Raw genomic sequence first — 9,688 nt, 5'->3', positions numbered from 1 at the left:
TATCAGCTTCTGATCAGCTGATCGGTGGCTGGTAGGCAGAATGGGCTTCTGTGCCGTGTGGTAAACTCTCCTGGGGGGACCCAATTTGTGGGTGAATAACTCGGATATCCAATATCCAATCTTCACCAAAGTTGGCATGCTTGTTGGGGAAACACATAGGAAGCTCTGTTGTGATTCTGGGGTCTCTAAGTACTTGGGAGGAGATTTCCTGGGTGGTCCCCTTTGTGTCTATATAACTCAGGGATCCATAATCTAATGTTCACCAAACTTTCAGGGGTTGTAGAAAAGCACCTGAGGAGGCTTCCCTGCAAATTAAGTGTCTCTAAGCAGTTGGGGGCCAGTGTTATAGCCATTTAAAGTGCAGACAAATGACAGGTTGATTCATCAATTCGTCAAGGAATATTCATATATTTGTATTTATTGATCCATTAACCTTGACGAATTGTGGATCAAAACAAATGGCCATTTTCTTAATTGTCCCCATCTCTATTAGAGATTATTTGAATATGATACTGAACTGTGTGGATCTGGGTATCACAAAATCCATGTTGTGTTCATACCTTTATTAGCCTCTCTAGAAAGTTAGGACGTGCTGTGTGCAAGCTCTCTTGTCCAGCATGATTGAACATCAGGATGCTCCTCATGCTTGAAGAAGAGATTTCTTATCTCAAAAGCTTGCACACAGAATTTTCTGCCACCTTCTTCTTCTCTTCCGCCCCTATCAGAAGATGGGTGAAGAGTGTAATCATGACCATGCTGACCTTGGGTGTAGCAGCTGTAGATAATGATGACATGCTACTTCCATTCTTTAGATCAGTGGTCCCCAACCTTGGGCCTCCAGATGTTCTTGGACTACAACTCCCAGAAGCCTTCACCACCACCTCTGCTGGCCAGGATTTCTGGGAGCTGAAGTCCAAGAACATCTGGAGGCCCAAGGTTGGGGACCACTGCTCTAGATGATCAGTGCCTCTTTTCTTTGAATTTCTTTTCATTTATTTTATCTTGAATGAGCAGTTGTGACAATCTGTACCTCTTGTTTCTCATTATGAGTTTGACATTTAGCTTTTTAATGAGCTCAATAACTCATTTTGTGAGTTTTATGCCTTCTTTGTATTGTCCCTGTGCTTTGGGACATTTTTACTGATCACCCTCTCAATTCAACATCATAAACCCCGCTTTCAAATGCTTCTGTCTTCTTTTTGAATCATGGCTTGTGTCAAAGTTCAGAAGTCAATGCCATATGGTGGAATTCAGAATAAACAGCACCATGTCATGCACATGCTTAAAGCAAAAGCAGATTTTTTGCAAAGTTTTTGTTGCATGTTATGTTCTTTATCTCAAGGAAACTACTCTGAGCCATTTCTTTCCTGTCTTTTATTGCATGCTGATGATTCCACTGTTCAATTTAACTAAATTCCAAAGTACTTATGTCTCTCAACTTGCTCCACACTTTCGTTTTGGGTTTTTAATGGCATGTTTTGGACTGCTTGGTTTGGCTAGATGCCATGAACTTGATCTTCATGGTTAGAAATTGTTTTTTGAGTGTATTCATCACCATATGCCTCTTTAGTTGACCTAAAATATGGATTTTATAAATTGCTTTACCATCATTGCTGCTACCCTCCATTTCAAATGTTTATGCTCATCTTGTGCACTGAACACAGAGCTGGCCAAAGGCATTTTTATGCCTGAGGCATAAAGATAGAAAGCATCTAATTCAGGCAAAATTATATTGCTACCTGAAGCAGAAAACCCACTGGCACCCCTTTCCCCCCCCTCTGAAAGTAAAATATAAGACTAATTTAAATAACTGTAATTTGTCTGCCTTTTTATGATATTCTAAATGGCCCACCTTTGGCAATGTCATTCTGGTAGGCCCCAAATCCACATCTCATTTCAATGAGGCGAAGCAGAAGCTGGGAGATGGCAAGGATGCTAAACCTCTTTTGAGAAATCCAGACTTATAAATACCTGATTATTAACAGCTAGAACAAAACTGGGGCCTCTGGAATAATACACTGTCTGCTTCTCTTGAGACTCCTCGACCGTCTTCAAAATGAAGGTTTTGATCAACGTTGACTAGAATACGTCAAGATCAATGAAAATGGAAGCCGGAGTCCCAATGGCTTTGTCAACACAAGCAAATGAAAAAGGCAGCCAGAGGTTCTTGGGGCATTTTTTATCATGATTAGCACGATCATTCTTTCAAAGGAACAGGGCTTATATTGGAAAGGGAATTTCATTTGGATGAGCTCCTGGTTTGTCTAATTGCATTTGGCAGTGGCGTCCTGCCAGGCTTCCTGGCGGTGCTGCTGGTGTCTTGTTGACAGAGGGAGAGTGAATGCATTTCCCCCCCCCCACAAGCTGCCCCTTGCCTTCAGCCCTGACCACACCCCTCCTGCAATTCCAAGAGGCGCCTCTGCTAGAAACATTATGGTATTTCCATCCCTTTAGCTCCAGTGAAGAGGAATCTGCCAGGTAGTTGGACAGAGCCCTTAGCTAAGCGTGGATAGAAAAACCTCTGGAGACGCGCACTGCCTTTTCTCCCTTATTCTCTCCACAGGCAAGTAATCAAGAAAGGCATTTTTTTCTCCCAAGGAAAACTTTACCATAGGTTTTCTTTCTTTCTTTCTTTCTTTCTTTCTTTCTTTCTTTCTTTCTTTCTTTCTTTCTTTCTTTCTTTCTTTCTTTCTTTCTTTCTTTCTTTCTTTCTTTCTTTCTTTGTGGGTTGGGTGGGATGTTGAAGGCATGGCTCAACTGCACAGCTCACGATCAGCTCCTTGACAGTTAACTTTGACTCTTAGCACTCAGAGGGATCGGCTGCTTGGCTGCAGATAGCAAGAACAATGTTTGTCATTTGGGGGTGGGGGGGGTAAGGCAATTATCGAGATTTGCATCATGTTGCTGTCACAGAGGCTAAAAATAAAGGAGAGTAAGGGGTTTGCTAGGAGAATCTCGATGGCATGGTCTGCAACTGGGTGAGTTTAAGAGTGCAAGCTTTAAAGAAAATTCTAGCCCGTTGAACGTATTTGTGTGGATTTGCATCAGCATTAAAGATTAGCAATTGCATGATGGTTTTGGTGATAAGGAGGAGCTGAAATAATTTGTTTATCCGTTCCTTTCTTACTTACACCTAGGAAGGCACACCAGAATATTGTTCTCTGCTGTAGGATTTTTTAATGCAAAGATTGTTGTAAAGACCTACAGGTTTGCATCCCACATCCCAGCCTCCATTCCCACCCTACCTCTCTTAAAATGGCAAGTATGACCCCCCAACCCCCTATCTCAGAAGATTTGGACATTGAGTAAAGCATAGCTAAACACAACATTAAGGGCTATGTCAAATAAATCACACTGTGTCTCACCTGCCAAAGCTCTACAGTTCCAGAGGCAGAGGAGAGTAAGAGGCAAGGGCCGGACTGCCATATCCAAAGTTCAGTCTCTTCTAGGGAAAGGAAGGTTAAAAAACAAAAAAAATCAGTAGCAATGAATAGAAACATTTTCCTCAATGCTATTTTTTGTGGGTATTTTTTTCAGGACTGTGGTAGAAAGAGGCAAGGGTTAATTTTTATTTATTTATTTATTTATTTATTTATTTATTTATTTATTTATTCTATTTATATCCCATCTATCTGGTCAATACAACCACTCTAAGCTAAGCTTCCCCTTCTTGCACACCACAACCCTGATCTAGATTAGGCCCTCACTGCTCTGTTTGTTTTAACTAACATGAACTGTATTGTTTGTTTGTTTTAACTAACATGAACAGTATCTAGTTCCAGAGAGCCATTCTCTCGTGTTTCTTAGCTGCACATACATTTTTGCTAGGAGGTTTAGCTTCCCTTTCGGTCTTCTAAACAGCTGCTTTGCATGCGGCTAGTCCTCAAACACTTGGAGGCGAGCTCTGGGAACAGTCTTTACTTCAAGCATGACTACTAGTACTGTCCGTTGGACATTGAGCTGATATCAGAATATCAACCAGAGATCTGATAGCACCATTTTAATCCTTTAAGCATTGAAGGATTTGGTGTAGCTTCTCTCTCTCTCTCTCTCTCTCGTTGAAATGCTTCAGTTCTGCTTTCTTACTAATTTAATACACTTTTAAATAATTGCATCAGGAAGCCTAGGTAAAGGCAGCAATTCCTTAGAGATTTTGCAGATCACTAAGGAAAGAAATCTTTTTCATGCCTTAATGGTTCTTAAGCAGCCATGCAGCCAAAGACCCTCCCTTTCATCTCTTAGGTGTCTGCAGACGGATTGCTTCAGGATAATTAAACATAGGAAATAGAGGGTGATCATGGCCAAACCAGATTGTCAGTTTAGACAGAAATGGGCCTAAGTTCTCCTTTGATTTTGGTGATCTGCATCTCCTAATTTGAATGGAGGTACGGATGGACTGTCCAGGTTTCTGTCTCCTTTTTTGAGGATATGTTGGCTTGTTAATGTTTCTTGGTTCTCTCTTTATGTCTTTCGGGGTGGTGTTGGGCTGTGGTATTCTAAGTGGGGTCAGCGGTCCAAAGAGTAGTGCCCTGGTACTAGATGGGCAGGATATAAATGTAATGAATAAATAAATAGTGCTTTTTTTTTTTCACCAGGGCGGCTTCCAAAGTCCTACAGCCAGCCGGGCTGATTTTACTTCCAAAATGGAACTTTTCCAAATCTTCCCCAAGCATGCTAAAAATATATATGTTGTTGCCATCAAGTGCCTTTTGACACATATATGAAAATGTGAGATTTTCAATGGGTTGTTTACCGCTGCCACCCCCACGCAAATTTCCATGGCCAAGCAGGGATTTGAAGACAGATTTCCTGTGTCCCAGTCCACCACTCTGTGAGCCAAAATGAAGAAATCTTACTAATAATTATGACTGTATATCAAATAATTCTGGCTTATGGGGACCCTTTCTTTGGTTTTCTACGTAGGAAGTACCCAGAAGTGGCTTACCATTGGCTTCTTCTTGGAACAGAGTAGGATTATTTCTATATCTCTGATAGAATTAAAACCAAAATATGTCAGACTAAAAAAACAAAAAACAAATACAAATTGAAGGACTACACCAAGCATGGGGCTGGAGTGAAGGGCCATGTTGAAAAACAGCACCTGCTGTTCATTTCAACAGTAACCTCCTTTTTACATTTCACTTAATTCTGCTCCCTTCTGTCCCGCTACCATTTTATATTCAAAACAGTTCTGTGAGGTGGATGCAGCCGAGAGAGGGGGACAGGCTGAAGATGAGCGTGTGAGCTTCATGGCTCCATAAACATGGTAGAAGCCCATGAGTGTAACCACTGTACTATGTTGTTTCTCTTCCTCTTCCTCTCCCAGTGACACAGTTGTGGGAACAAAAAAGGTATTAAGTCCATGTTTGTTTCTTTTCCCCTTGAACAGCAAATAATGTGGAACAAGGGCAGGGAAGTGCATCAGAATGACGTCATCCCATGTATTTCCATAGCAACAGGGAAGGAAAAGAAACATAAAATGGAGGGGCCAGTCATTTTGGTGGCACCTCTTTTAGGGTTAGCCTCATGTTTTTTTTTCTGCCCTGAGCCTTACAGATCCTCTCCTCACCTCCATTCTCCATCTTTTGAAGCCTATGCTCTTTAATCCATTTAGCGGACAAAGTAATCAACCCAAGTTTGAATTAATTAATGACCGGCACTAAATTTTAATTACAAAGGTGTATCCGTTTGCCCGTATGGGTGTATCTAGATTTCTGGTGTCTTCCTCTAAGAGGATGCTGGTGGGTGGGAATAACATCTTTAAAGGTAGACTTTTTCTTGTTCATAGTCAGGTACACTTCTTTGCCTGAAGCTGCAAAGATTACTCCACTTCACTCCAAAGTCTAGGTACCTGGATGTGGGACAGAGTGCCATGGATCCTGGTACCTCACACCAGGGGTATCGGCAAGTTTTTGGGTATGAGAACCAAGTCCAAGGACAGACTTGGAAGACTGTAGTCCTTCCACAAGGATTAACCCTGATGAATTTCAGGCAAAGAGGCTTTTGTGCTGGCCATCTTTGAAGCCTACTTTTAATAGGTTAAAAGTTAAACAGTGTGCTGTCTTCCTAAATATTGTAATGTCTTTGATGTGTGCATGATTATTCTGCACTTAAAGGTAAAGGTAAAGGTTCCCCTTGACAATTTTTGTCCAGTCGTGTTCGACTCTAGGGGGTGGTGCTCATCCCCGTTTCCAAGCCATAGAGCCAGCATTTTGTCCGAAGACAATCTTCCGTGGTCACATGGCCAGTGCGACTTAGACACGGAATGCTGTTACCTTCCCACCGAAGTGGTCCCTATTTATCTACTCGCATTTGCATGCTTTCGAACCACTAGGTTGGTGGGAGCTGGGACAAGCGATGGGAGCTCACTCCGTCGCGTCGATTCGATCTTACGACTGCTGGTCTTCTGACCCTGCAGCACAGGCTTCTGCGGTTTAGCCCGCAGCGCCACCATGTCCCCTACACTTACCGTAGGTTTATTCTGTGTGTGAAACTGACTCACCCAGAATAGTGGTTCCCCATCTTGGATGGAGGCTTCAGGGAATGTAGTCCAGGAACATCTGGGGACCCAAGGTTGGGGACCACTGGAGTAGAAGGACAGATAAAGTAAAGACAGAAGAAACATTCCAATCAAACAACAAAGATTAAAATCAAAATCAAACTTATGCCGAAAAGTTAGGACCTTACATTGGAGGCGGAAGCAATAAGCCCAACCACTGCCTATCAAAATTACTAAATGTGTGGGAAAGAAAGATTGAAGGCTGGCAATGTTAAGATGAAAGGGGAAAAAAAAAAGGATCGGTTGGGTGGGTTCTGAGTCCAAGTTATGGAAGAAAAAGAAATTAGATAAGAAAAAGAAGTTAGATAAACCCATAATTTTTCCTCTTGCTTCCCTGAAAGTAAAAATAAAGCAGTAATAAATTAGACAATTATATGTTTGTGGCTGTTTCATGACACCTAATATCTGCTGCCCGTGGTGGCTGCCTTCCTCTTGCCTAATAGTAGGGCCAGCCTCGATCACAACCAGTATTTGGTGTGTCCTGATTAAATAGTAAGGGAGACTTCCTTCATTAGCTCAAAACATCATCTTGATTGAGGTTGGGGTGATATAGAAATGGATCACATTATTAAGTTGATGAATGGGTAAAAGGCAGACGACTGCCCAACCAGAAAAGCTTTCTGATTACCCGAAAGCCTGCCACTTACAATATAATTTTGTTCACTCAACATCTTCCTTTAATTATAAATGGCTGCTACACTCTGGGATTACGATGTGAAACAGAACAGCCCTCTTCAGCTTTGGGGCTCACCCACAGCCGGCAATCTGCCTGGTTAGCAGTAAGTGCCCTCGGACTGACCTCCTGCCTTGCCCATTTACCAAAAGCCCCTTCTAAGCTGTTGATTGTGATGTTATCCATTGCTAATTATGAATTTATAGGCTCTGCCTCTAATGTTATCAGAGGCTAATGTTGATCACCCGGGGCAAGGCAGGATGTGAGATTTTATAAGCAGAACGTGTCTTCCCTGCCACATCCCTGCGATTTGAAGACAATCAGGCCTCTTGATTTGACACGATCCAGGATGGCACACAACTGAAGTGCAAACATTAGGCTGATCAAGTCCCCCAAATGTTAGTTTGATTGGGAAGGCAGGTGGTACCCTTTTCCATTAGAGAAAAGGGTTAACATCTGAAATTTATAAGCATATTGGAACTGGAGGGAAGTGGTGTAGTGGAGAGAGGGTGAGACCGATTTGAGAACTCAGTACAGTGGTGCCTCGCTAGACGATTGCCTCGCAGGACGAAAAACCGGCAAGACAATTGGTTTTTGTGATCACTATGGTGCCTTGCAAGGTGTTTTTTTTCTATGACCATACTTTGCAAGACTTTTGTTTTTAGACCGATGCTTCGGAATACTTTTTTTTTTGAGACCGATGCATAGGGAACCTTGCAAGACGATTTTTTCACAAGATGACGATTTTTGCAGAACAAATTAAAATTGTCTTGCGAGGCACCACTGTAGATCCTTTATTCAAAACTACGCACACATCTCATAGTCTCATTAGATGACTTCAGGCAAGCCAGATTTATCACATTTCCATCTGCTGCGGAGCAGGGATAATCAATACATCTTTGAGACTTACAGTGTTTGGAGAAGGACGAGATGGGAGAGGAAGAAGTAAAAAAGAAGAAAAGGAGGAGGGAGAAAGAGGGGAAGGAGGAGCTGAAGGAAGAGAAGGGGGAAGAACAAGGAGAGAAGAATGTCACTCTTTTGTTGGTCTATGCTCAAGAGAGAGCATAGACTCTCTGTTTTGGAATCCGACCATCAGCCATTCGTGAGAATGGCTGATGGTCGGATTCCAAAAGATCTCCTGTATGGAAAATTAGTGCAGGGAAAACACCCCAGAGGGAGACCTCAGCTGCGATATGAGGAGATCTGCAAGTGGGATCTGAAGGCCTTAGCAATGGACCTCAACGGATGGGAAACGTTGACATCCAGGCGTTCAGCCTGGAGGCAGTCAGTGCATCATGGCCTCTCCCAATTTGAAGAGACCCTTGTCCCGCAGATTGAGGCAAAGAGGCAGTCCCAAAACAAGCAAAACCAGGGAGCTGGACAGGGGACAGATTGTATTTGTCTTCAATGTGGAAGAGATTGTCACTCTCGAATTGGCCTTCTCAGCCACACAAGACGCTGTTCCAAGACCTTCATACAGAGCACGTTACCATAGTCTCTCGAGACTGAAGGATGCCTACACACGCTCAAGAATTTGTGGCTGCTAGTTCAATAAGGACATAATTTTTGCTTCACAACCCCATTATCTAATTCAGGTCATCAGCTTCCCTGTTTGCAATTCACTTGTGCTCAATTAAACATCCAAAATGGTGCCTTTACTTTGTATTTCCAAAGTGGCTAGTCCAGTTGTTGGAGCCACCATTTCTGTCTGTTGTGTGTTCCATTTGCCTTTAGCATGGCCACTGGATATTGGCCCTTAACCAGATAACTGGTCTAGTAATAAATGGGAATCTCTCTGCAGCCTCTCTCGTAATATCCCCCTTCATACCTCTGTTTATCAGAATTGCTTTGCAAAAGTTGAAGCTGGAGACTCTATCAGACTCCACATATATCATGGCTCCCCGAAGCCTGGCCCGAAGCTTGTCTGCTGGGGAAGGAGAATCTGGAGGCGATTCAGGTGTTTCTGATTGCTCAGCATTCTCCTCAACCTCAGTTAACCCTTCTGGTTCCAGGTCTTCAGTTGCACTCATGACACCCATCCCTACACATGACCACTAAGTGTCTGGTAGCTGCATCACAAGCCTATAAGCTAGTGCACTCCCATGACTAGCAATTGATGATACCGCCCTCCACTCAGTGGTCATATCAATCTCCCATTAAGAGTTAGACTAATACATTGTTCCCCAGTCTTGGATAACCCAGATGTTTTTGGAGTGCAATTCCCACAGCCTAAACCACGAGCTTTGCTGGCCAGGAACACCTGGGTTACCCAAGGTTGGCAACCACTGGAGCAGTGTAGCATACAATATAGATATGCCACAATTAGAGCTGGCATCCTATTGGGGTTCAAGAAGTGTGATTGAGACAGTTCTTAAAGTCTGAAAAATCAATCTGACAAAGGAGGGACATATTTATGGATGGAAGGCCAAGCACCCCCCCCCCAAAAAAAAAACAGT

The 9,688-nt window shown here is 42.8% G+C and overlaps 1 protein-coding gene across 2 annotated transcripts in view; it reads left to right on the top strand.

Annotated features, from left to right (window-relative positions):
* The first annotated feature begins 2,426 nt into the window (after window positions 1–2,426).
* ETS1 (ETS proto-oncogene 1, transcription factor) overlaps window positions 2,427–9,688 on the top strand; it is a 130,043-nt gene continuing 122,781 nt past the window's right edge. Inside the window, exon 1 of one of the 2 annotated variants that reach the window (XM_020808928.3) lies at window positions 2,427–2,563. The gene's annotated coding sequence lies outside the window, so the exon portion shown is untranslated. Of the gene's footprint in view, window positions 2,564–2,613; window positions 2,979–9,688 lie in introns of those variants that run through there. The other variant, XM_072979014.2, reaches the window with a different exon arrangement.

Source organism: Pogona vitticeps, chromosome 8 (genome assembly GCF_051106095.1).
Source record: "Pogona vitticeps strain Pit_001003342236 chromosome 8, PviZW2.1, whole genome shotgun sequence".
NCBI lineage: Eukaryota > Metazoa > Chordata > Lepidosauria > Squamata > Agamidae > Pogona > Pogona vitticeps.
This window is presented reverse-complemented; position numbering and strand designations above follow the sequence as displayed.